The sequence below is a fragment of the Haliotis rufescens genome, unplaced genomic scaffold (genome assembly GCF_023055435.1).
Source record: "Haliotis rufescens isolate VD_foot unplaced genomic scaffold, xgHalRufe1.0.p SCAF_27, whole genome shotgun sequence".
Taxonomy (NCBI): Eukaryota; Metazoa; Mollusca; class Gastropoda; order Lepetellida; family Haliotidae; genus Haliotis; species Haliotis rufescens.
Genome location: NW_025963968.1, coordinates 6,608,348 through 6,635,595, shown reverse-complemented (window position 1 = coordinate 6,635,595; position 27,248 = coordinate 6,608,348). Strand labels below are relative to the sequence as shown.

Sequence of the window (27,248 nt, the reverse complement as noted above, 5' to 3'; positions counted from 1 at the left end):
TCTAGTGACGTCGTTCCCTCAATCATGATCTATGGGAACACTATCAGGAATTATCTACGAATAACGATAATATATTGGAGAGTCAACCTACTGCAATGTCGTCCTTTCATACTGCCAAAAATATTAAATAATGGCTTCCTCCCACGCTGAGCAGCCTGCTTATTGATTCCAGCTTGTTCTCAAGATGAAAGCAATATCGTAACTCATTGGTTATAGGCCTTCAACACCAAGACATGATGCCGTCCACAACCTGTCATTGTTACATCAACGTTTGAGGTACTTTATAAAGGCTATAGGCGATGAAGCGAATTGTGCAATATTTGAGCTCGGATGAGCAGCGTGATTAGTTTCGACTTTAGTCTAAACAGAAATTCCTCATTAAAATATTCATCACTCAGAAACTCAAAATTGCTAAGTAAAGGTCTCCTATACAGTTCGCTGGTTTTGTTCGCTGATCCTGGGCGAATTTGTCCGACTAGGGTAAGTGAGTAAAGTTTCACGGCGCTTTTTGCAATAGGTCGTAGAACTCTCTTTGAAATCTTTGTAGAAAGAGCGTGCTCGATTCTACCTCAAACGTTGTGAAATGTAGACACCAGCTGGAGCTGCTGGAATATTGATCGACATAAGGGAAAGGCGATTTTTGGAAAGTTTTTCTCCCTCTTATGCAGAGACCTGAACATAAAAAATGAGGTGGTTTCATTGTTCTCTGTTACATCTCGTTCTCAGGTGGTTAAATCGGTGGAAGGGAATTGGCTATTTGAACGTTTTAACAATATCAGGTCATTGATATACCCAAAATATTTCAGCCCAAATCCCTTGTTTTGACCTTGCGAACCCGAGTAGAAATTCCGATTCATGTGCATAAAAAACAGACCCGCAAGACGCGGAGCACAATTGGTGCCCATGGGGATGCCAACTTCATATGCCTAAAGATCACAAAGATGTTATCAGCGGAGAAGTCCAGCATTTCACAAATTGTTTTCTCAGTAAACTTCAGATGACACATGCTTCCATTTTGGACAATTCATCCTGCACCCCTGAAGACTGAGATATAACTATACCCATGGTCATCACGTCGCGTGGGATAGTGGTGTACAAAGTTGAAAAATCATTTTTTGACAGAATCGAACCCGGTTCTTTTCTGAGATTTCAAAATTTCAAGCAAAGCCTTTGAGTTTTTTTGATAATCAACATGGTATTAACTCCACTTTTCTCAAGAACGTTCAGACTATATAAAGAAAGTCCTTCCTTGATAGCATAAAGGAATGTGGTTAATCTTTAAGACAGAGATTTGGTCGTATAGGTGCCTGACCCAGCAATAAACCTCTCTTTGCACGTATTTGTTTTAGCTCTGGAATCCTGATCAAAGAAAGAATGGACATGTCTTCAAGTCACAAGGAGAATGTATCATACTATTGTGTCTCCTCAGAATAAAAATGCATCAAACTAGTATGTCGCCTCAGAAGAAGAATGTATAATACCAGAGTCTCCTCACAAGGAGAATGTATCATACCAGTGTGTCTCCTCAGAAGGAGAATGGATCATACTATTGTGTCTCAGAAGAAGAATGCATCATACCATTGTGTCTCCTCAGAGGGAGAATGCATCATACTATTATGTCTCCTCAGGAGGAGAATGCATCATACTATTATGTCTCCTCGGGAGGAGAATGCATCATACCATTGTCTCCTGATCAGAAGAAGAATGTATCATACCAGTGTGTCTCCTCAGAAGAAGAATGCATCATACTATTATGTCTCCTCAGGAGGAGAATGCATCATACTATTATGTCTCCTCGGGAGGAGAATGCATCATACCATTGTGTCTCCTCCGAAGGAGAATGCATCATACTATTATGTCTCCTCAGAATAAGAATGCATCAAACTAGTATGTCTTCAGGTTTTAGAGTTAAGTCAAGTGTTGATAGTACTGATGCTTGGTTACGACGGATTTCTTCTTCAGGTAAATTACTGTTATATGCACATAATGGTCATATTCACTGTCAAATATTGTAGGTGAATTAAAAGTATTTTCTCAATCACAGTATCCTAATTCAGGCAACTAAAACTCAGCTGTTCACCCGGGTCCGCATGTAGAAAACAGTTATTTCATATCATCTATTTACTTGTCAATATTATAGTTTAATGTGTATAATTTACCGACCAAGAACATTGTTGACGATTACTTGTACCAACTGCACATGGTGTGCCCAGACCTAATCATAGTTGGAACCCGCACTAGATCATCAACTACATAATGGACATTGGAAAGTTTTGATTTTTTTCCTTTCTTCGTTATAGAAACATTCAATCAACCCCAATATAAAGTATTACCGGTTAGTACAGCAAAGATAATCAACGACCAGCTTCCCATCCTTCAGAGCTAGGTGACTGCCTGCAAAAGCCTGCTTGTGAATATCTTATGTGGGACCCTGTACAGATCTGATGACAGATTTAGCACACGGCGAGAGACCAACATAGTCATATAGACCTCTGTAGTGCAGTCTGAGTCCTATCTACTCATCATTTATTCTAAAACCACCTCATACATTTGACTGTTATGGAGTGAAACCATTCTGAGAATGATCTTTGCAATCTTGCATATATGATTCTGTAAAGACCCACATCTTGGGGAAATAGTTACATATTATTTTAGTTTATGATGATAAATGATGAGCAATCAAGTGTGAAAATGGTGAATATAAACTCAATTATTATCATCTAGGTTTGGGTGACAACCCCCATGATGCTAGAGTCCATGCTTAACATAGCATCGTATTTTGCGTCTTCGAGGTCGATGACAACCCGTTAACCATGCCAATGTTCCATGCTTTCGTGCCCACTTCATTTCCACTTCCAAGCTTATGGACAGACTATGCTCCATGCTCTAGTATCATATCATATGTCTCCTCGGGAGACTGTATCAAACTATTGTGTATCAGAAGAAGAATGTATCATACCATTGTCTCCTCAGAAGGAGAATGCATCATACTATTGTGTCTTCTCGGAATAAGAATGCATCATACTAGTATGTCGCCTCAGAAGAAGAGTGTATCATACCATTGTCTCCCCAGAAAGAAAATGCGTCATATCATTCTGTTGCCTTTGGCTCCGGAACGTCATTTCTTCTGCAAGTACGGTACAAGCTTGCCTCGGTGTTGAGAATGACCTGTGTTTAATCTATTGGGTTAATGTCGATACTTAACGCAGTATCCCCTCCTCCCACGCCTGTGTATGTCCATTTCACGCATGTCTGACTCCACACGTCATTAATCATATAGCTCTTCACTGCAGACACAAGACACCAAACCTGCTTACTTGTCCACTATATCACATGCCCATGATCCGTTTCATCAAATAAAATGATCATCCCAGTTGCCTTACAGCTCGACACAAGGCTCAGGGAGAGTGTGGACAACATCTGCCTTTTCGCTGGTATAGGCAGCAACCCATACGAAGAATGTGATTTATCACGCCCAACAGAAGGCCAGAGGGACGTTTCTCGCACCAATTTGACGTGTTGAGTTGTAGTCATTTAAGCCAGACACGGCCGTCTCGAACGAAGCAGTAGTTAAGGCTCGTTGTGGGTTCTTGTCAATGCGTTCTTGTCTGTTGCCGCAAACTAATTCAGTTTGTTCCTATGCCAGATGGCAGGCCTTCTGTCATTATCACTTGACAGTGGGACCACCTTACCCTCACAGCCTCAGTTCAAACCTTCACTCTTAGTTGTTTCAGTTGGTTAAATTGGCATTGTATTAGATAGGATGTCTGCAATATATATTCGGATTAATAGGATAGCAATCCTGTTGAACCCCACTGATATTGTTCTTCAAATTGTATAAGATAAGAATAATGTGTTAATTAACATGTGTTATTCACTATTTAATAGTGTCCGTCTGTGAGATGAAGACTGGCGTGGTAAATAACATATAGACAACTGCAGGAGATCTGTTGTAATTATTGACTGCAATTCATCATGGACTATTCACCATGCTCTACAAGCTTACTGTCGTTTATTCATAGTTAATGAGTTGTCATTTTCTTCCACACACCTGGGGCACGGATCGTCTAAGGCACCGCGATTCGCGTTGCGTCCCTTGGGCAAGCCAGAAACCTATGATTGTGAGTTCGAATCCCGGTTTGACCTGATTATGTTTCTAAGTTTGTCATCACCATTCCCGTGCTCGTGGTTTCACTGAAGTGTAAACCCCCCCCCCCACACACACACACACACACACATTAAGCCGTGATAGAACTGGAATACTGCTAAAAGCGGCGTTAAACCCAACTCACTCACTCACTCACTCACTCACTCACTCACTCCAAACACCTACAATATGAATGTCTGATAGTCATAGAGAGAATGATAAACACAAACCTTGCAGGTAAAACATATATCCACATCCATCTTCAACTACACAGCTGCTACTCTACTGAACCAAAAATCCTAATGTCTTATGAACTTAAGGTAGCAGAGAAAGCCCAGTTAGTCGGTTTCCAAAGGCACGGGCATACCATAACGGTCAACTTGAAACAGGTCATGTCACGACGACCTGAAAGGACTTCCAAGGTCTACAAGGACTAAGTGAAAACATGGTAGTCTAAAAAAGATCCTATAATTCCATGCTGGTCCACAAAGACCCTGCCTAAACGTTTATAAAAAAAAGTGGTATCAGTATTTACCATAGCATATGCTATAAATATCATTTATGATAAATATTTTCGTCACCACTGACACGATAAAATCAGTTCCAAACGTCAACGCCCGAAAATAATCAGCGTTGATTATCTGCCAAAACAGATTCCATTGGAAAAATGGTGATGGCAATTTTATGAATGGATCTCTAAAATTCAGTGATGATACCAGGTGTTCGCGAAAAGGGTAAGCATGTCCTTCTTCACCAATATCACCCGCCACACTCACAATCAACATAAAAATTAAGGGTTTATTTCTCAACGACAAACCCAGTAATACCCCTGCCATGCGAAGGCGGCCTGCAAACAGCCGAGTTAGGAACGGCGCTATATACAGTGTAAGTGCAATGATCTTGGCCGCGACGTTAAACCCCATTTCAACTCACCTCAACGAGTTAGGACCAGACCAAGACTCGTTACAAACTGGCTTATAACGTACACACTAAACCAAAGACAAAATGTATTTTGTGAGGAGACAAAACACAGTAAAACCTCATTAAAAACATGAAGAACATTTCCTTGAAAAATCTGGATTGACGAAGGTTTGGTACGAAGTAATATTCCTTTGTGCGAATATATAAAATGTCAATGCAAGAGAGTAATTAGAAATGTAAAAGAAATGAAGTTATTTTATTGAAAATCAGTGATGACACCAGTTGGCGAAAAGAGTGAAAACGTCGGAAAGATTTAATCCGAACCAAAGACAAGCACTGTAGTTGTGCGTCCCACACGTTTTCTTGGCACCTTCTCAAATAGAAAAAAAAAACAGTTTAAAAAATGAGTCAAGTTTGATAGGTAATCACTTCAAAATTCGTTCACAGGAAGAGAATTAAAAGTACATGCTTAAATTGTTAAGTGTCCCATGAAACGTGAAAATTGAAAACCAGTGGGGGCGTGATGCACCTGTGGATGGAGATATGTGACGTAGTAGAAAGCCTAACATGTAATGGACGTCTCGGGTTGTTTAATACTTCAGGAAATGGCAAGTCCTATAAGATGAATCGCCTTGGACTTTAAAGTACCATTAGACTTTGAAGACAAATTGTATTTTGCTTCAATAATTTTGTTAATACTTTCTTAAAGACGACATATCATTTCCTTTCTTTTTATCTTATTTTCTACGGCGACAATGACATTTAAAGTTTCATATTTTGGGGAGCAGACGGTTGTAATCCCATCCCACTCTATATATGTTTCTGCGATTCTTTGGCATCGTGCTGTATAGTTTTTATTTCAAAGGGGAAAGAGTATCTCAAAAGAGTATGTATTTAATAATGTTAGGTTTGTATTAGCAAAACAAACTGTTGTGTTCAATCTCCACATTTCCAAGAGGTTAGAGCAAAGACACAGTTCAAATAACATGGCATTACTGTAGGCAGTTTATCCTCGTATCGAAAACTGGACGGACCCAAAGCTGCAGTGCAAATTTACAAACCTGTATTAAATAGAGAATGGCTTCATATTTCAAGTTGTGTTTTCTCTCATCATATGTGTAAGATGTTGAGAATCGACATAAGTCATTATTTAAAAAGTGTACTAAAATGCTGTCTTCGCACGAAAGTGACATTTTTGTGTTAGGTATTCACAGCAAGGAAACTGAAGGTGCACTTTGAAGTTTCTTGTTTTAATTTAAGGGTTATGATTGAGGGCCGTATCAAAAGCTGACCGGAGTTAAAATAATATGTTACTGAATTTCGTTTACCGTATAATCATGCGTTCCCGTTGTACAACACTTGAACCGTGAAAACAATTAACGTAAAGAGAGCAATTTGACGTTTCTTGTTGTTTTAATTTAAGGGTTATGATTGAGGGGGGGCGTATCAAAAACTGACCTGAGTTAGTCCAGATATTAGGGGCTATCGTGCAGATGTGCCTACAAGCATCACATTTGGCACAGGTGTAGAGCAGAACATACTAAATTCATTTTGGAGAGCGCCAAAGCCGGCTCTCCAGCATATTCCTTCCTTTTGCATTGCGGTTGTGAAAGGTCTTGCACCGGAAACTGTAAATGCAGTAGAGCTGGAGTCCGCTGCACGGGGTTATGCAAATGTGAAGGTGGATGTGTGAACAATCACAATACCTCGATCAATGAGATTAAACCTTGCCACAGTGATGTTTACCTTACACTATAAATATTTAAGCTTGTTAGGTTTTTTTTAATACTTATGTTCTCAGTTGAGAACTTTTACTGTGACGTAAAATGACCATAAAAATAAATTTGATTTGAATAAAGTATATTTTCAAGCACTAAATTGTCCCAAACGCACTTCCATGTCAAAACCAAGCTCACATTTGGAATGCTTGAGGTCAAAAACTTACAAAAAGCGCCTTAATTCATGATCCTATGACTTTTGGTTATGAAGTTAGGAGAAAAACAAAAAGGGACTAGCGGCCTTCTTGGATTTTTCCAACATGGCCGCCCCAATGAGCGCCGGCTTTAGCGCCCTCCAAAAATGGATTAAGTATGGTCTGGTCTACACCTGTGCCAAAGTTGATGCTTGTAGACACATCTGCACAATACCTCATAATGGTTCCCTTAGGGCCTGGACTACACACACTTTATGGACAACAAAATCTATGTAAATTATACTGCGATAGCGAAGTTCCGGTGTAGTTCTTTATACAACGGCCAAACAAGTCTTGCTGGACAACAGCTTCAGGATCTGTGCTGACACGACGTTATTACTGTCTAATAAAGAAGTTGTTATCCATAAACTGTGTCTACTTTGACATCCGTCAACTTCTTAGAAATGCCTATCAAAACAATTATACACTCTTCACACAAAAAACGCATAGTTAAAAAATAAGGATATTTATTAAGCCGATGTAAAAGTATCTACACGGAATAAGCGTGAACACAATCAAATGAAATTAGACAAAAGCATTGTCGTCATTGTCAGCATTAATTCAGTTCAGTCATTGCACATGTATAGCCACAAGGGGGCGTCATGGTCAGTACCTGTTCACACCACCTCTTGCAGCCGTCACTGCTCGACACCTCCTTGGCACAGATTGCACAAGTCGTCGGATTTTTTCGTGGGGAATTCTTCGCCATTCCTCCTGTAAGGCGTTGGCGAGCTGTGCCAGTGTGTGGGGACACTGGTGACGTTGACGGACGCGTCGATCATGTTCGTCCCACAAATGTTCAATCGGTTGAGATCAGGCGATTTGGACGGCCATGGAAGGACATTGTTGTTCTCATTAACAAGGAAATTAACTGGTGCACGTGCTGTGTGGGGCCGAGCGTTGTCATGTTGGAACAGCTCCCTCTGGCGGTCCAAAGTTGGGAGGAGGTGAGGACGCAGATTTTGGTCTATGTATCGGTTTGCTGTAAGATTGCCCTGGACAACCACTAACTGTGATCTACCCGTGTAGGATATGGCTCCCCACACCATGACACACCCTCCACCAAATCGGTCTACCTGTCGAACGAAGTTCGGCGCAAAACGTTCATGTCGACGTCGGTATACACGTTGTCTTCCATCTCGTCGTTGAAGAAGAAAACGTGACTCATCGCTGAACCAAACGCGTCGCCAGTTCCTGAGCCTGTACTCTGTTGCACCACCGGACACGTCGTTGACTGTGTAGACGTCGCAAGACAGGTCCAACTTTTGGTCGTCTCGCTCGAATTCCCACTTCCATCAGACGATTAATGATGGTTTGGTCGGAAATTCTTCGCATACCAGGCGCTTGTCCTGCAGTGTCCGTTGCTGTAGAAAATCGATTCCGAAGGTGTTGCAACCGTATGTACCGATCCTGAGCAGGGGTGGTCACCTTTGGTCTTCTGGGATGATCTCGAGTCGAATAAGTGCGGGTATATCGATCCCATAGTCGAGATATGGTGCTTTGGTGAACGTTAAAGTGTCTTGCAACGGAAGAATGGGACTTCCCTGCTTCCAAACGTCCAATGGCGATATTTCGGTCAGCTGCAGTTAGTCTTGGCATTTTTCGATCTCCGTTCACGTCAGAAAGTTCGTAATGAACTGATGAATTTTGTACGGTCTTTTATAGTCAGTGTCTCTAAACTTGTTTCCAACATTTTGCACGTGCATTGTGCTGAAAACTTTTTCTGAAAGCAATTTCCGTGCATCCTTTGCATTTTTGCTGGTAAACGTTTACAATAAACATTTTGAGATGTGTTTGCGCGCAATGCACAAAAAACATGACATGATTAACGGGAAACAAACATAAGAATTGTCTTCATGACGATTGCTGGGGAAAAAAATCTACTTGGAATTCTCAAAACACCTATGCGTTTCTTCTTTTTTTTGAATAGTGTATATCATTAAAATTCCCTCAAAAGAATCCGACCTCGGCAATGTCGGACAAGCCCATTTTATGCACAGGTGGATATTTCCCGCATATTATCACAATCCTCACATCGATTACCTGTACCTTTTCTCCCAATACCGATTGTCATATCTCTCCCGCTTTTGGATTCGATCGTTAGGCCATCGCGTTTATCTGCGTTGCCCAGCTACATACATGGAGAACAACTCGCTAGCGCATCCCTCTAAAAAATAACGTCGTCCGATGTATGACGTCATCAAGTTGCGACCGCCTGTTCGAATCTCCAGAAATGACGTCATGATAAAACAATGTTTTATGTGAAATAAACTACGCTTTGTTCTTCATTGTTCTTTGCGATTAATCGCGTGGCTATCTCATATCATATCATATATGAAGTGAACAAAACAACAGGAATAAAAGGACCGCCTCCGTGGTCTAATGGTAGAGCGTCCGCCCGGAGAGCGGAAGGTCCGGGTTCGATCCCAAGCCACGCTATACCAAAAGACGTTAAAAGATGGTACTTGTTGTTACCCTGTCTGGTGCTCGGCATTAAGGGGCTAAAACAAGGACTGGTCGGCTCGGAGTCAGTATACTGTGGGGTATTCATGTTAAACTGCGGCATGGTATCCCAGTGTGCTGGCACTATAAATCGGCATCAGTCCGGACTAGTACAAGCAGCCACACGCACACACATACACGTGCATGCACGTCGCTATGTAAGTGCAATAATCTTGGACGCGACGTTAAACCCAATTTCACCTCACCTCACCTCACAGGAATATAAGATACCAAATGTATTTTCTGCTGCTGTCTACTTTTGATACGACCCTACGACCACATGCATCTCTCATTGTTAAAGTCAACTGGACAGGGGAGAAATTCACCGGAAGACGACTGATATCAGTGTATGTTGACACCAGATAAAAAGTGGCGGTTACAAACCAGATCAACTTGAATCTAAAAAACGATCACATGTAGAAATCCGTCACCTAATAATTAGTTAAAACACTTTACTATATGGATGTTATCAAGTAGATTTACGAGTGTTTAAAAATATAAGTAATGTTTCTTTCCTTTGAAGTAGTCTGGTGTTTGCATGTACGTGTATTGGAACACATTTTTACACAAGCAGGTACTGATCGACGTTTTGTTTCCCGTAACTACAGGGTAGATGTTCTGTATTCAACTGTACACTATGGCAATATTTCCTCTTCATTGTACATATCCGAGCTGCATTTTCCAATTTCCCCGTCTGTCCATGTCTCCCCGCTTGAGCCCCTCCAGTGTAGTAATTACAAGATTAGGCACCACCGCCCCCGCTGCGATGCTCTGCCAGAAGGGCACTCGGTCATGTTCCTGCTAGGTCAACACTACACCAACACCAAGCGTCTTTGATAGCTTCTTGGCGAGCTGTAAGCCTGCTGACATCGGGAGGCCTGACACAAGTAGTTAATCTTGTTAACTGGATGTAGTTTCGTCAGGACGGTCCGAATTAGGATGTGTTTAGCGATACTTAGACTAATTCGATTAATACACGATTACTGTGCAATGCAATGAAGTTCATTCAAAGCCGTATTTCAATATTTCTGAAAATTATTCAGTATATAACGTAGCTTTCAGGATTGAAGAAATTAGGTCTTAGTTCGGTTAGAAATAAACATTTCTATCTCATAGATAGTCAAATGATCGGTTACAAATTGGCAATTTTATACCAACTTTCATATTTGCAAGACAAGGAATTATTTAGTTGAGGCTCTTCCTTGCGTTTAACAAACTCCAAAGTCAAAATTTGTTTTTGTTTTATTATAAACAAACATATCTTTAACGAAATTATATTTTTTAAAATCTCAGTATATTCCTTTATACCTAATCTGTATGTTACTCAGCTGCTCTTGGCGGCACGGGTTGCCCAGTCGTCTTATACCGCAATTCGCTAGCCAGTGGTGTGTCCTTCACGCGTGCCATAAACCTTGGGTTCGAATCCCATATTCGCCCTCATTTCGTTTCTAAGTTAGTCAGCACAATGGCTGTGTTCGTGGGTTTACCAGAGTCGTAAACGTCTAAGGCCTGCACAAGACCTACCCGTGTCAATCACAGGTCGGGGCGGTCGGGTAGCCTAGTGGTTAAATCGTTCGCTCGTCACGCCGAACACCCGGGCTCGATTCCCGACATGGGTACAATGTGTGAAGCCCATTTGTGTTGTCCCCCACCGTGATATTGCTGGAATATTGCTAAAAGCGGCGTAAAACCATATTCACTCACTCACTCAATCACAGGTCATTACTCCAACAAATTGGTAAGGCTAAATTAAGACGCACTGATAATATGTGGAGCAACTAGTGGTACCAGTCACGAGTCTATATACTCTGAAACTAACCATACACCCTTATCCAAAAGACGGCAATCTCATAAATTAAGAACATTTTACAAAATAGTTAGGAAGTTGGCCCCTGATTATCTATGTAATCTTGTTCCTCCTAATTTCTCAGCGGGCGCACGTTGATATTTAAGAACTTGTTCGCGGCTTCAGACTGTAAATGCTAGAACTTTTAACTCCTACAAATCATTTTTACCCGACACAGTGCGAATGTGGAATGAATTACCGATTAATGTTCAGTCCAAAAATACTGTATATGATTTCACTCAAAGTATCACCGCAACAGAAGATCCTAAAATATTTGGCTTTAACTTTGACTATGGTACCCGCTTCTGCGTTCAAGCATATATGTGTGTACGTACATGTGCATGGATACACTGTTTGGTTATGTACCGATATATGTATCTGTGTAGTTGTGTGTAATTGTATATTCGCATCGAGATATTTGCAACGGAAGATATTCTAAATCTAAATTTATTATTTTATGTACAGTTTGTAGGGAGGGGTGATTAAATAGGCTTGTACCATGTGTTCCCGTGTTGTTTTCGGTGAACCATTGACGTGCCTTTGTATGCGTCAGGGAAGAGATGATGTTTTACACAATAGAAAAGATTTTTGGTAGACATGTGGAGGAATTTCCAAATTTGACGCATCAGTGACAAAAATTATGTCCCATTGTATTCCCTATTTTGACTTGTACCATATCTCCCCGTTTTTATTTCAGGTGAACAATTGACTTGCCTTTGCATGTGTTTGTGATGGGTGCCAACGATGGGACAGGATACGCTCACCTCTTCGCGATCACCTAGTATCATCACTATTTGAGACTGGTTCATAAACACATGCCTATGATATGGTCGGAATCGTACAATTTGCTTTGAGCAGGGATTTCTTACGATTATGGAAGGGTTCTGTCGCTTTTATTTACAGGAATAATGACAGGTGGAGGCAGACATTTGCATGGAAGACGACTTCAGCCAATGGTCCGAAGTCAGTTAGCTTCAATCGGAGTCTAACCAGACGTCCCGTGCGGGGGAGCGAAAGTACAAAACCTATACCGTGTTTTAATTAGAGGCTGCAGTTTGTGCCCTGGCAGCATAGTCTGTTCATTGCCCCCCTCGTTTGGGAGTGAGTTGCCAGCAGATTTTGCTAATTATACCGCGTTATCTCGCTACTTGTGGGGTCAGTTTTACCCCCGCACATCCACGTGGTGGCGGTGCTCATTATTCTCACCAGGGGGCAGTCAGGGGGAATGGCACGCCGGGCACAGTCAATCATACGTTTGCTGAGTTGACTCGGTGGATAATTGAATTCAGGTTACACTGAGTTCGATAAGATCGGTTCGCTAGATCTATCGGTATAATTGGGACTCTGCTCCTTCCTTATACGAGATCGGTTTCTGTATTACGCCTGCAGAAGGATGTAAGTATCTACTCGTGTAGAAGCGAGCCATGCAAGAAGATGGGGAAGAATATGTATAAGCGGTGTCGGTAGAGGAAAAGATATGCTCGACCGTTACACGAACATCTTGTTTCATCCTGCAACTGAAGAGATAGTAGCCTAAAGTTTGGAACAATGGCCTTATCCTCACATTATTACAATGAAAATACAGTAAACTACGGTTATAACGAACACGCTTATAACGAACTGACGGATATAACGAACTAACTTTTTAGTCCCGACTATTTGCTGTAGTTATGCTGTATATATGCTTCTAACGAACTACGGTTAAAACGAACTAAAAATAGTAGTCCCTTTGAGTTCGTTATAACCGTAGTTTACTGTATTTATATTGGGAGTCGATGCAGTCACCTTGACCTCCTCTCAACAACATGTGTTGCGAAGAACATATTCAGTCATTTCTCAGCGGCCTAGGTCGCACTTGACACATACATTGATTTATACGTCGATTCTTATAACGAGTCATACATTGTACCATACGTTAATTAATACATGGATCTGTACTTTCATTCATATGGTGATTTACACATTGATTTACCCATCGATTCTTGGGTGTAGTCATACATTGATTCATTAATTTCTACATGGATTTGTACGTTGATTCATATAATGATTCACACATTGATTCACAGATTGATTTACGTTGATTCACACAATGAATCATATATTGATGTACGTTTTTATCATATAATGGGTAGGTTTTTCGGCAGGATAAAGCCAACGGATAACATACTATATCCGTTGATATCATATGCGCATAGAGATGCAAATAACAAAGGTCAAGTACAAACAAACACAACGTCGCCTTTGTCATTTGGCGATTGAGTCAGAATTAATCATCGGGAATCTGGAGACACTACTGGGATAATTGCTATCATTATCAAAAGAATAGTCTAATATACTGAACATCAGTGTCTAACTAGCTAAGGCATTTACAAGTTTGGGCAACTTTGGATATATAACTTGCGAAACAATTTAGCGAGGACACAAGCCTTGCAGGATCAATTTTCATATCTGTGCGTGTAGACCTCTGCGCCTTGGAACCTTTTCCCCAATTTAAAACAGTTGCATTTGGCCGAAATATGTCCTAATTTTGTAACCTTGTTTCGCTGTGTGTACATCTGTCTGCACTTCGTAATGTTATGACAGGTGAGACAGACTCTCAACAATCGTGACGCATCATAGACTAGGGTTAGAGTAGCTTCCCTTTCATAAAGGGCAGTTACTCTAGCGGACAGACCGTTGGATTGCCGCGAAAGGCAAGTAGGAACAATTTGTGAAGGCAATTGATGTTTTGCCTATATGTAGTTATGTAGGGGGTGTTATGGTTTGAGGGGGAATTTGGGGGCACTGGTCACCGTTCACGGATTTCTACAACAGATGCCACGGGGTGTCCTTTATCTGCATGACAACGCCAGACCACATGCAGCCCGAATCGTACAGAACTTCCTTGCAGCCAACAACGTCAACGTGCTGCCGTGGCCAACACGCTCCCCAGACATGTCCCCCATAGAACACCTCTGGGATGTCACGGATCGTCGTGTTCGACAGAGACCCCATCCTTACACCAACCGAAAACATCTGATCCAGGCCCTCCAAGAAGAATGGCGACGTATCCCACGTGACGTCATCAGACGACTGACTTTTTCTGTGCGCCGAGTATTTACGTGTCTTGCAGCAGGGGTAGTCATACGCGCTATTATTGTGACGTGTCATTGCAATTGAGCTTATTTAGATGTGTGTGCCCTTTGGCTGTATGGCTGTCGTTTTAAATGTAGATTTCGTTGAGATTTTGATCTTTTCAATTCATTTTACTTCATGCATCTGTATTTTGTATTTTTTAAACTAGAGTGATTTAAAACTTTGGCAAAGTTTCTTTTGGTCAGTTTCTATCAGTTCATAAATTGATTCAAACATTGATTCATGTTTAATTAAAGAGTGTAGATTCTTGCATTTGTTGTAGTCGTACGAATGCGAACACCGCTCAGGCACTGACACAGTGAGTACATCAATGATGATGACATATTGGTCGCTAACTGTAAAACATCGACGCAAGAGAATAACAAGTCTCGATTCTCCGCCGAAATAGATTCATCGAGTGTAACTTACAAAATAGCGATGAAAATCATATGAATGGATCACTGAAAATTAAAACATGTTTAAACAATTACATGTGCCTATGAGTGTATGAGACCCAGTGATCTGAAGCCAGACAACTTGCTGTTAATAGCGTCCCTTATCCGTGTCAGGATACGCTGGTCGTGGGTTCAAATCTCAGGTTATGCTCCCTGCTTTGTTAATACAATTCCAGAAATCATGGGTTTCACCAAAGTAGTACCTCACTTCATGCTTTCCTCTCACATTAATCTGACACGCGGTTATCGGACTGAAATACTTTTAAAAGAGGCATCCAAACTTAAAAAAAACACTGATGTCTAGTGTTACTAACTACACCCAATAGAGTTGTATCCGTTTAAGTATGGTCAATTTGCAGTTTCGCTTGACGTTTTTACACAATACTTCGTCAGGGGAAATATCACATTCGTGAGATCAGCGACTATCCCTTCAAGACATACGTTTTCGTGACCAATTTTCAAATTCCAAATGCCTTTATTCTGACATTTTCACCAAATTCTAGAGCTGTCGTGAAGTTGGTTTTATTACAACGTGACGTCACATTTTAATTGTGACGTAATAAATAGAAGTTATCTTTTTCAAAGAGGTAAAGAGGTCTTAAAGATACCAGATATTAAATACATCTGTTGGAATGTGGATAGGATTAATGAACCAATAAATATTCATAACATAACATTGATTTACAAAGGACGTTTCACAAACAACAACCGGTCATAAGTAGGCATTATAAAGTTCATAGTTTAAGTAATCAGGTTTCGTTAAGTCAGCTCGGTCAGCTCAATATAGGGTCCAACGACAGCAAATAAGCATGGATTGTAATGGAGTGTCGACACCACGTGTTACATCGTGGGCCCGCATGGTGATAACTTCTCATCACGTACTCACATGTCGAGCAGGCCTGTAGTGAATCCTGTAGACGGTGTGAGGAGGAGGCACGAAAGGGCGCTGATGAGGAGGCAATCTACAGCTTTCATTACAGGTCAAAGGTCACAGGCAGCTTTGCACCTGCGCAAAATTAAAATAATCGATTTTTGAAACATTCAACTTAAGACTTAACGTTGATGATGATTTGTATCATTTTAATTCATATTATAACGTGCAAAAGACATTGTCATAAAACCTTACTGATTTATCATTTTGGACTCCATATGAAGTTGAAAACTTTTTTTAATGGTGGTACGATAGTTATCAATTTGAACTGGAGATCATGTTCAATTTGCAGGATAAACGATTAAAGGATTTCAGGGTTTTGCGAGGAGGCTTCCAGAATTTCGGTGACATGCTAGCAATATAATATGCTCAAATAAGGAGGTATTCGTTTATCCAAAGAAAAGAATATATTCCAGTAGCTTAGGGAAATTAATGAAGAGATTTCATCAGAGGTCATTTAGGTGATTAAAGCTCATGCACTGAAATAAATCCAAAATGGCCCCACAGTCCATTGTGCGTCAATCGGAATCGCAAATAAGTCATTAACACTCATGTTCTCACAGTCCGACCTTTTATTCGCCCCAAGGTCTGGTGTGTTTATTTTGAAGAAGAGCGAGAAAACAGAAATAAAAAAATTGGCTGTTCCATTTATATATTTATATATAATCAATAATACAGGCGATACTTTAATGAAAATGAGATATCTATTGGCATCATCTGTTGTCTATTAGATGATGCATAGGCCACGAATTGTTATCATCAGATCACAATGGCGAGAGCCATCACGTGGTAGACAACAGTTAGTGCCGAGACATGTTATTTGTCGATTACATTTTTGCCTGAATCGGATTATGATTAGTTTTATTAAACTATAAATTGGCATGACTATTACATTTCCACAAACTGGTCCATTCAGATGATGGAACGTAATAATTACAGTCTCCATTTTAGTTTACTTACTGTCGGTAATACCCGTCTTGTTTGTCAAATAGGATACAGGTTGAATAAAATAATATACTAAATATATCAGCCCGGGAAAGATGGATCAAATTTATGTTTCACACACACCAAATATACAGGAATCAGGATACACACCGAAATGACGTGTACATCGTGTCGCCCCGAGACCTTTCCCTTGTTATCAAAGTTAGAAGCATATTATGTATTAGATGATGGCTTGACCTCGAGGGGGCACGGGTGGCTCAGTCGTCTTAGGCGCCGCGATTCGCTGTGCAGAGTTGCGTCCCTTGGGCACGCCAGAAACCTATGATTGTGGGTTCGAATCCCGGTTCGCCCCGATTATGTTTCTAAGTTTGTCAGCACCATACCCGTGCTCGTGGGTTTCACCGAACTGGTAAACGTCTAAGACCTGCATCACTTCGGGCTTTCCTCCAACATTAAACTGACACGCCGCGATATGCCTGGAATACTGTTAAAAGCGGCGTTAAACCCAACTCACTCACTCACTCACTCACTCACTTGACCTCGAATTATTTTAACGTTATTTCACTAGCGATAATAATTCGGGGCTTCGGTTCTCATATGTAGTGTTGTGATGGTTCGGTTCTCGCTATGTATTGTTGTGGTGGCTCTGTTCTCGCTATGTAGTGTTGTGCTTTGGTTCATCAAATTAAGAGTGAGTCGGTGAGTTATGTTTAACGCCGCTTTTAACAGTATTCCAGTTATATCACGGCGTGTCAACTTAATGTTGGAGGAAAGCCCGAAGTGATGCAGGTCTCAGACGTTTACCACTTCGGTGAAACCCACAAGCACGGGTATGGTGCTGACAAACCTAAAAACATAATCGGGTCGAACCGGGATTCGAACCCACAATCATAGGTTTCTGGCGAGCCCAAGGGACGAACCTCTGCATAGTGAATTGTTGCGCCTTAGACGACTGGGCCACCCGTGACCCCTCAAATTAAGAAGCATGTTGTGTGTTAGAGAATGTCTTGACCCCGAAGTGTACTGGCCAAAAATAGAAACGCATAGCTGAAATCTGTTTTTCAAACTTGACTATTATTAAAGATGAAGGCTTGAACTCAATATATATGTCATTGCTAACTGTGAATATTGACTTTACACTAACTCACTGCACCCGAACACAACATTTGGTGACTTGTCGCCAAAATACAGCATCTTGAAACCAAACTGGGAGAAATTGCATGGAGAAAAAGCTGTAAGTATGCTGCACGTGCAAATACGGCTACCAAACCTTTATACCGATGGGTATAAAAATTTAGAAGTCCTGCTGCGAATCACTCTCCGATGTTCTGTATACGTGACTCTCATGATGCCAAGACTGAATGAAGACTGTGGAAACAGAGCCATTGGACGTCTGGAAGCTGTGGAAAGTCAGACATCAGTAGCCAGGCACTTTAACGTGAGACAGAGTACCATTTCTCGTCTGTGGCAGCGCTACAGACTCCACAACTCTACAAGAGATCGACCGAAGACCCAGGAAGTGGAAGACCCAGGGTCACAACTGCGGCGCAGGGCCGCTTCATCCGGGTGTTGCATCTTCGCAACCGGACAATCAGTGCAGCATACACAGGTAACAATGTTCCTGGTCTTCGTAGAGTTTCAGCGCAAACCATCAGAAATCGTCTAAGACAGCATGGGATAATGCCAATGAGACCATATACAGCGCCCGTTCTGCGGCAACATCATCGTCGTGCACGTCTGCAATGGAGCAGAAATGTTCGACCATGGACCCTAGTGCACTGGAGAAGGATATGGTTCAGTGATGAGTCGCGGTTCATGCTGTATCGCCATGATGGTAGGATGCGTGCCTACGGACGGAAAAATGAACGCTACACTCGACACTGTATTCATGAAGTCGACCGATACGGCGGTGGAAGTGTCATGATGTGGGAAGGCATATCCGTGAATGGTAGGACAGATCTGGTGCACGAGCAGGGAAATTTAACTGCTGTACGCTACCGTGATGAAATCCTTCAACGTCAGATTTTCCAGCAAGACAACGCAAGACCGCATACTGCACGTGTTACCATGGATTATCTTGCCCACAACAATGTTACTGTGCTGCCATGGCCCTCCAAATCGCCTGAGCTAAACCCCATTGAATATTTGTGGGATCTGCGAAACAGACGTGTACGACGCCGACAGCCTCAACAACAGACGCTTCAACAGCTGAACCATGCATTGCAGGATGAGTGGAGAAGGATTCCACAACGCCAGATTCGACGACTCATACAGTCCATGCCCAGGCGGTGCAGAGCTGTGATCGATGCTCGTGGTGGTAGCACCCGGTACTGACTTTGGCACAGTGCCATCACAGACACAGATGCCCCTTAGAACATTAAAATTTGGTTGTTGTATCTTCATTATCTATTGTGTAATCCTATTTCATTAAACATGTAATGAAACACTGATTATTCGGTTATGCGTTTCATTTTTTGGCCAGTGTATTATAACGTTTGTTCACTATGCTTTAGCCATCATTATCTATCGATAATAATTCGGGGCCTAATCATCATTTACTAGGAAACGGATGATGCTTGACTTTATTTCTGAAATATATTCATATATATTCATTTTGCATTATTGTTAATTACCAGAGCGGTTGTCCACCTTGACATCATGAAAGGTTGCACTGTGTCTCAACCCACTCTGGGGTAGGCTAAGAGATACACTAGGGTAATATCTTGGCTGAAATCACCATTTGTCTGTACATGAGGAGTGAGTGAGTGAGTTTGGTTTAACGCCGCTTTTAGCAATATTCCAGCAATATCACGGCGGGGGACACCCGAAATGGGCGTCACACATTGTACCCATGTCGGGAATTGAACCCGGGTCTTCGGCGGTGTACATGAAGAGTGAATATTTAGAGGGGCGGTGAGGTAGCCTTGTGGTCAAAGCGTTTGATCGTAAAAGTTAACATTCCTATGTCTGATGCCTATTTCTGGTGTCCTCCGCCGTGATATTGATGGAATATTGCTATTTCCCCACATCCTGATAACATGTTGGTGCTTCGGTTCTCGCTATGTGGTGTTGTGATGCCTCGGTTCTCGCTATGTTGTGGTGGTTCTGTTCTCGCTTTGTTGTAGTGCCTCGGTTCTCGCTATGTTGTGTTGTAGTGATTCTGGTCTCGCTACGTAGTATTGTAGTGCCTCGGTTCTCGCTGTGTAGTATTGTAGTGCCTCGGTTCTCGCTTTGTAGTGTTGTAGTGCCTCGGTTCTCGCTTTGTAGTGTTGTAATGCCTCGGTTCTCGCTGTGTAGTATTGTGGTGCCTCGGTTCTCTCTGTGTAGTGTTGTGGTGATTTTGTTCTCGCTATGTAGTGTTGTAATGCCTCTGTTCTCGCTATGTGGTGCTGTAATGCCTCGGTTCTCGCTGTGTAGTGTTGTGGTGCCTCTGTTCTCGCTATGTAGTGTTGTGGTGATTTTGTTCTCGCTATGTAGTGTTGTGGTGCCTCGGTTCTCGCTATGTAGTGGTGTAGTGCCTCGGTTCTTGCTCTGTAGTGTTGTAGTGCCTCTGTTCTCGCTATGAAGTGTTGTGGTGACTTGGTTCTCGCTATGTAGTGTTGTGGTGCTTCGGTTCTCGCTATGTAGTGTTGTAGTGCAACGTTTCTCGCTGTGTAGTGTTGTCGTGCTTCGGTTCTCGCTATGTAGTGTCTTGGTGCCTCTGTTCTCGCTCTGTAGTGTTGTGGTGCTTCGGTTCTCGCTATGTAGTGTTTTGGTGCCTCTGTTCACGCTATGTACTGTTGTGGTACCTCGGTTCTCGCTATGTAGTGTTGTTATGCCTCTGTTCACGCCCTGTAGTGTTGTGGTGCATCGGTTCTCGCTATGTAGTGTTGTGCTTTGATTCTCGCTGTGTAGTTTTATGGTGCCTTGATTCTCGCTGTATGGAGTTGTGTTGCCTCGGTTCTCGCTATGTAGAGTTGTAATGCCTCGGTTCTCGCTCTGTAGTGTTGTGCTTTGATTCTCGCTGTGTAGTTTTGTGGTGCCTTGATTCTCGCTGTATAGTGTTGTGGTGCCTCGGTTCTCGCTATGTAGAGTTGTGCCTTGATTCTCGCTGTGTAGTGTTGTGGTGACTTGGTTCTCGCTATGTAGTGTTGTGGTGCTTTGATTCTCGCTTTGTAGTGTTTTGGTGCTTTGATTCTCGCTCTGTAGTGTTGTGCTTTGATTCTCGCTGTGTAGTTTTGTGGTGCCTTGATTCTCGCTGTATAGTGTTGTGGTGGCTCTGTTCTCGCTATGTAGTATTGTAGTGCCTCGATTCTCGCTGTGCAGTGTTGTAGTGCCTCGGTTCTCGCTATGTAGTGTTGGAATGCCTCGTGTCCAGCTATGTTGGAACGGTTCTTGATATGACGTGTTGTTGTGTTGAGTAAATAAGCGATATATCAACAGCTAATTTAATTTTTAAAATGAAGTGATGAAGAATTACAATTGAAATGAAACTTCATCATTCTCTACAAGAGGGGAAATATTGCTAGAAGCAGTCTATCGCCAATTTCCCTCTGAATAGTTTCCAGTAACCCAAGACGCCCTATCCCTGTAAAAGTTTAATACGTGTGTTAGATTCATTGATCTTCACGAGATCGTGGTTTCCATATCCAGCTATAAATAGTGTTGAAAATTATTTTTTTAATAACAGAGTTCTATCATCCTATCATCATGATTTCAGTTAAACGGCACTGTGTTTAATCTGTATCGTCTTCTGTTGAGGCACCCCCGTCTCCGTCCAATAAGCAAGAATAAAGAGTTAAGTTCTCAATTAGTTCGCGTTATAAAGTAAGTGGCACTCGCACCCTATGCGTGGGTTTAACCAACTTGGTAATGTCTATGACCTCTGTCACTTTGTACTGCTTTTCTTCACTGACTCACTCACTCACTCACTCACTCACTAGTGTTTACGACCTCTGTCACTTTGTACTGTTCTTACTCATTAAAATCACTCACTCACTCACTCACTCACTAGTGTTTACGACCTCTGTCACTTTGTACTGCTCTTCCTCATTAAAATCACTCTCACCCACTCACTCACTCAATCACTCACTCACTCACTCATTCACTTACTCGCCTTTTTGTTTTCGACCTCTGTCACTTTGTACTGCTCTTCCTCACTCACTCACTCACTCACTCACTTACTCACTGGTGATTACGACCTCTGTCACTTTGTACTGCTCCTCTTCATTAAAACCACTCACTCACTCACTCACTCACTCAATCACTCACTCACTCACTCACTCACTGGTGATTACGACCTCTGTCACTTTGTACTGCTCCTCTTCATTAAAACCACTCACTCACTCACTGGTGATTACGACCTCTGTCACTCACTTTCCATTGCTCTTCCTCACTCACTAACTCACTCACTCACTCACTCACTGGTGATTATGACCTCTGTCACTTTGTACTGCTCTTCCTCATTAAACTCACTCACTCACTTACTAACTCACTCACTGGTGATTACGATCTCTGTCACTTTGTACTGCTTCTCTTCATTAAAATCACTCTCACTCACTCACTCACTCACTCACTCACTCACTAGTGTTTTCGACCTCTGTCACTTTGTACTGCTCTTCCTCATTAAAATCATTCACTCACTCACTCACTCACTCACTAACTAGTGTTTTCGACCTCTGTCACTTTGTACTGCTCTTCCTCATTAAACTCACTCTCTCACTCACTCACTCAATCACTCACTCACTCACTCACTGCTGATTACGACCTCTGTCACTTTGTACTGCTCCCCTTCATTAAAATCACTCACTCACTCAATCACTTAATCACTCACTCACTGACTGGTGATTACGACCTCTGTCACTTTGTACTGCTCCCCTTCATTAAAATCACTCACTCACTCAATCACTTAATCACTCACTCACTGACTGGTGATTACGACCTCTGTCACTTTGTACTGCTCCCCTTCATTAAAATCACTCACTCACTCAATCAATCAATCACTCACTCACTGACTGGTGATTACGACCTCTGTCACTTTGTACTGCTCCCCTTCATTAAAATCACTCACTCACTCAATCACTTAATCACTCACTCACTGACTGGTGATTACGACCTCTGTCACTTTGTACTGCTCCTCTTCATTAAAATCACTCACTCACTCACTCACTCACTCACTCACTAGTGTTTTTGACCTCTGTCACTTTGTACTGCTCTTCCTCATTAAAATCACTCACTCACTCACTCACTAGTGTTTTCGACTTCCGTCACTTTGTACTGCTCTTCCTCATTAAAATCACTCACTCACTCACTCACTTAATTACTCACTCACTAGTGGTTTCGACCTCTGTCACTTTGTACTGCTCCTCTTCATTAAAATCACTCTCACCCACTCACTCACTCACTCACTCATTCACTTACTCACTCACTCACTAGTGTTTTCGACCTGTCACTTTGTACTGCTCTTCCTCATTAAAATCATTCACTCACTCATTCACACTCACTAGTATTTTCGACTTCTGTCACTGAAATGCTCTTCCTCACTCACTCACTCACCCACCCACCCACCCACTCACTCACTGACTCACTCTTTCAGCGTCAAGTACACATACACTAAAACCCCATCGATTGGTGTGTAGTACTTGTGACCTGTGAGGTCCGGTACAGTATGAGGTCAGCGCAGTACGTGTCTAGTTCTACACTGCACGCCATATTGACCGGGTAAATGGTGACTAGGGAACATCGACTTGTTACAGAAAATCTGCTACATCGTGTTTTGCCTGGTGTTCTTCGAGGCACATTTGTTTCATGACTTTCACCTAGAGCAGCTTCCCATCTATGTGAATTGTCCACGAAGTTGCATATCCAAAGACATGAACGTGAAATATACAAGATTTCCGGTGTTTTATAATTACATTTGTTCATTTTTTTCGGGCGCGGGTAAATGTATGAACACAAAACTCTAGTTCCGGTTCAGAATAAATATATCCATAGCTCTTTGAATGTGTTTACAGCAATGCCACATTAACTGCCAAATCCGACATATACGATACACACCGTCATCGTTATACATGTAAGTATCGTTATAAAGTACTGATCAGAAGTGTAGCTACTAAGTATAATAATTAAATAAGCATCCAGAAAAAGTATTCGTCGACACAGCTAAACTGTCGCGCAAAGGAAAAATACATTTGAAAACTGGATTTGACCGAACAATTAAAAACGGTATCAAAACGTCATTAGGCTGAAAACTTAAGGACCAAAACACAACTACGATACCCCTATAAAAAACCAACATAATCGAATAACCATTTCTTGTCTGTTTCAAACTAGTCACCGTGAAACATGAGTGTGTACTTTCGTTTGCCGGCAGTATATAGTCACAAATTCTGAATGTAAGCCGGTTGACATGTACTGTGATTTATATTACTTTCTTGAAATTATGCTTACAAATCATCGTTCACACCAAGCTAGACCAGATGTTTACTATTACTGATGGTTTGTTAATAATAATAATAATAATAATAATAATAATAATAATGATGATGATGATGATGATGATGATGATGATGATGATAAAGCAACAAAACCCTTTCCATATCCATAAGAATTCCATGGTAAAGCAAAATCGTATTTACGATTCCGACTTTATCATGAGCATGTGAATATTAATCACCATCGAATAGTGATGACACCAGGTGTACGTGAAGCATAATAAAAAAACATACAGCAGAAAAAAACATAAATTAAAAAAATATTATGATGAAATCTAAACAGATTACTTGGGGAGGATGACAACGCTGGTAACTTGAAGAAAACTATTGTCGAAATGTATTTACTGTATAGAATACCAAAACAAACGACAAATCAGAATTCAGCGTAAATAAAGAATGAAAAAACCTAAATCAAATATTCAGTATGAAATCTTTCATAAACAGCTTTGGTTGCAATTTACTTACCTTCAATACTCGATATAAGTGTGACCTCTCTCCGATTGCAACAGCAAACGCGTGTCTTATGTGTGTCTGTTTGTCCAATCAGTCATTGGAGACTACAGCTACCCTCATATACACAAACACTTGATTCTAAACAGTCTTCGGCCAGGTCTATCACTCGGACGGTCCAAACAGTAGGACCATGGAAGGCTTTGAAGTTTCTGCAATGTGGCTGCTAGAAGTGCTTTGTTTGAAGACGTGTAAAAGACTAACAAAAATTAAGGCTATTTGTGTTTATGTCCGACCTCTCCTTTATAACCCGTCCAGTCGCCCCCCTCCCCCGTCCCTCCCCTCCCCTCCACCCACTCTCAAAGGAGGCATTAGAGGAACAGTATACTATTCTGTCGCATCGTCATCGCATATCCCCTCCCACGACAACTCTCCTCCAACAACGACCAGTTGATACACAGTCCGGCCTGTGTGATTGGAGCTCAACGTGATTTATTTCACAAGAGCTAGTAGGGATATTGTACACAATTCATTTTGTCACAAAAGCATTGCTGATGCCTGTACAATCAAGCCAAAGCTCTGCGATGAAGGCGGAATATATATATAGCCATCTTTGTCTCTGCAATATCCCGCTTACCGATGGTGCCGACAAGTGAGAACCTGAGTGTCATGTTAAGGGGTCACTGCGCATGGCATAAATCCCGGTAAAGCACCGTGCAGGTGAAGTACAGCACTCACCAACACTGTTACTTGCTAGTTTATATTTATAGATGTGTTTTGCTGGCTTTGCCTTAAGTATTCTACTTCTCATTCAATGTAAAGGCAATGTTCTTGAAGCACAAGTTGTATACAGACCGGTAATGAACATGTTAACATGAACTTATTGCATCTAGCTGAAAAGATTACATGGTGTCAAGTAAGATTGAACTTATTGTATCGAGCCGAAATGATTACTTGGTGTCATGTAAGATTGAACTTATTGCATCTAGTCGAATAGATTACATGGTGTCATGTAAGATTGAACTTATTGTATCTAGCCGAATAGGTTACATGGTGTCATGTAAGGTTGAACGTATTTCATCTAGCCGAGATGACTACATGGTGTCATGTAAGATTGAACGTATTGCATCTAGCCGAGTGGATTATATGGGGTCATGTAAGATTGAACTTATTGTGTCTAGCCGAATAGATTACATAGTGTCATGTAAGATTGAACTTATTGTATCCAGCCGAGATGATTACATGGTGTCATGTAAGATTGAACTTATTGCATCTAGCCGAGATGATTACATGGTGTCATGTAAGACTGAACTTATTGTATCTAGCCGAATAGATTACATGGTGTCATGTAAGATTGAACGTATTGTATCTAGCCGAGTAGATTACATGGTGTCATGTAAGATTGAACGTATTGCATGGAGTCGAAATGATTACATGGTGTCATGTAAGATTGAACGTATTGCATCGAGTCGAAATGATTACATAGTGTCATGTAAGATTGAACTTATTGCATCTAGCCGAGATGATTACATAGTGTCATGTAAGATTGAACGTATTGTATCCAGCCGAGATGATTACATGATGTCATGTAAGATGGAACTTATTGTATCTAGCCGAAATGATTACATGGTGTCATGTAAGACTGAACTTATTACATCTAGCCGAGATGATTGCATAGTGTCATGGAGAGAATGACTTGGGAGTTAACAATTCAAAACCCAGTTGGCTGTTGCAGAATTTCTGCCAAACACAATGCACATTACGTTCTTTGACTTGTGTTTGTGACGGGTGCCACCGGTGGGGCAGGACACGCCCACCTTTCCGCTACACTTTGTATCGCTACTTGATAGTGATTCATGCACACATGCTTATAGCATAATATAATGTAGCCATAGGTTGCTAGAGGCTTCTGATGATTATGAAAAGGGTTTTTTTTCGCTTTTATCGTACTGTGAGTTGTAACAAGGATATGTCTGGTCACGATGATTTAGAGGCCGCTACCACACAGTTGGAATATATTTGAGTGCGGCTTTAAACAACAAACAAACAAATATTACAAGGAGAATATGGCAATTGTCTTCTGTTTAAATGCATCTAAACACATATAACTCATCACAGCATTCTTCTCATACGTAAAAAATACTATTTTGACAAACATAAAAACTTTCGCGATCATGTGTTCAATTGAAAATAACTTAAATTTCACTTTCATCTCACGGGCCTCTAATCTGATAGGGTGGGGGCGGTGGGATTTGTCTTTGGAGGGTATCTTATGATGCCGCCCCCGACCGCTGATTTTATGTAACATTTTTCATGACCCACATCCCCATAACTGGCCAATCCCTAAATAATGCTCAAATTGTGTAAGTCATTTGTTTCCTGACTCCCCGCCCCCTCCAATATCAAAATTTTCTTATTTGTGTCAACTCGCTTGTTGCGATCTACAGTTCTTGGCATGAATCAGCTGCTTTTAACGTTTTCTTCGGGATGTCC

General features: G+C 41.5%; 1 long non-coding RNA gene across 1 annotated transcript in view; it reads right to left on the bottom strand.

Annotated features, from left to right (window-relative positions):
* The window catches only part of LOC124115930, a 30,915-nt gene extending 5,854 nt beyond the window's left edge, over positions 1-25,061 (bottom strand). Inside the window, exons 1-2 of the long non-coding RNA XR_006858047.2 lie at positions 24,771-25,061; positions 15,844-15,963 (exon numbers count right to left, since the gene is read on the bottom strand). This is a non-coding gene — a long non-coding RNA (uncharacterized LOC124115930). The remainder of the gene's footprint in view (positions 1-15,843; positions 15,964-24,770) is intronic.
* Positions 25,062-27,248: the final 2,187 nt, after the last annotated feature.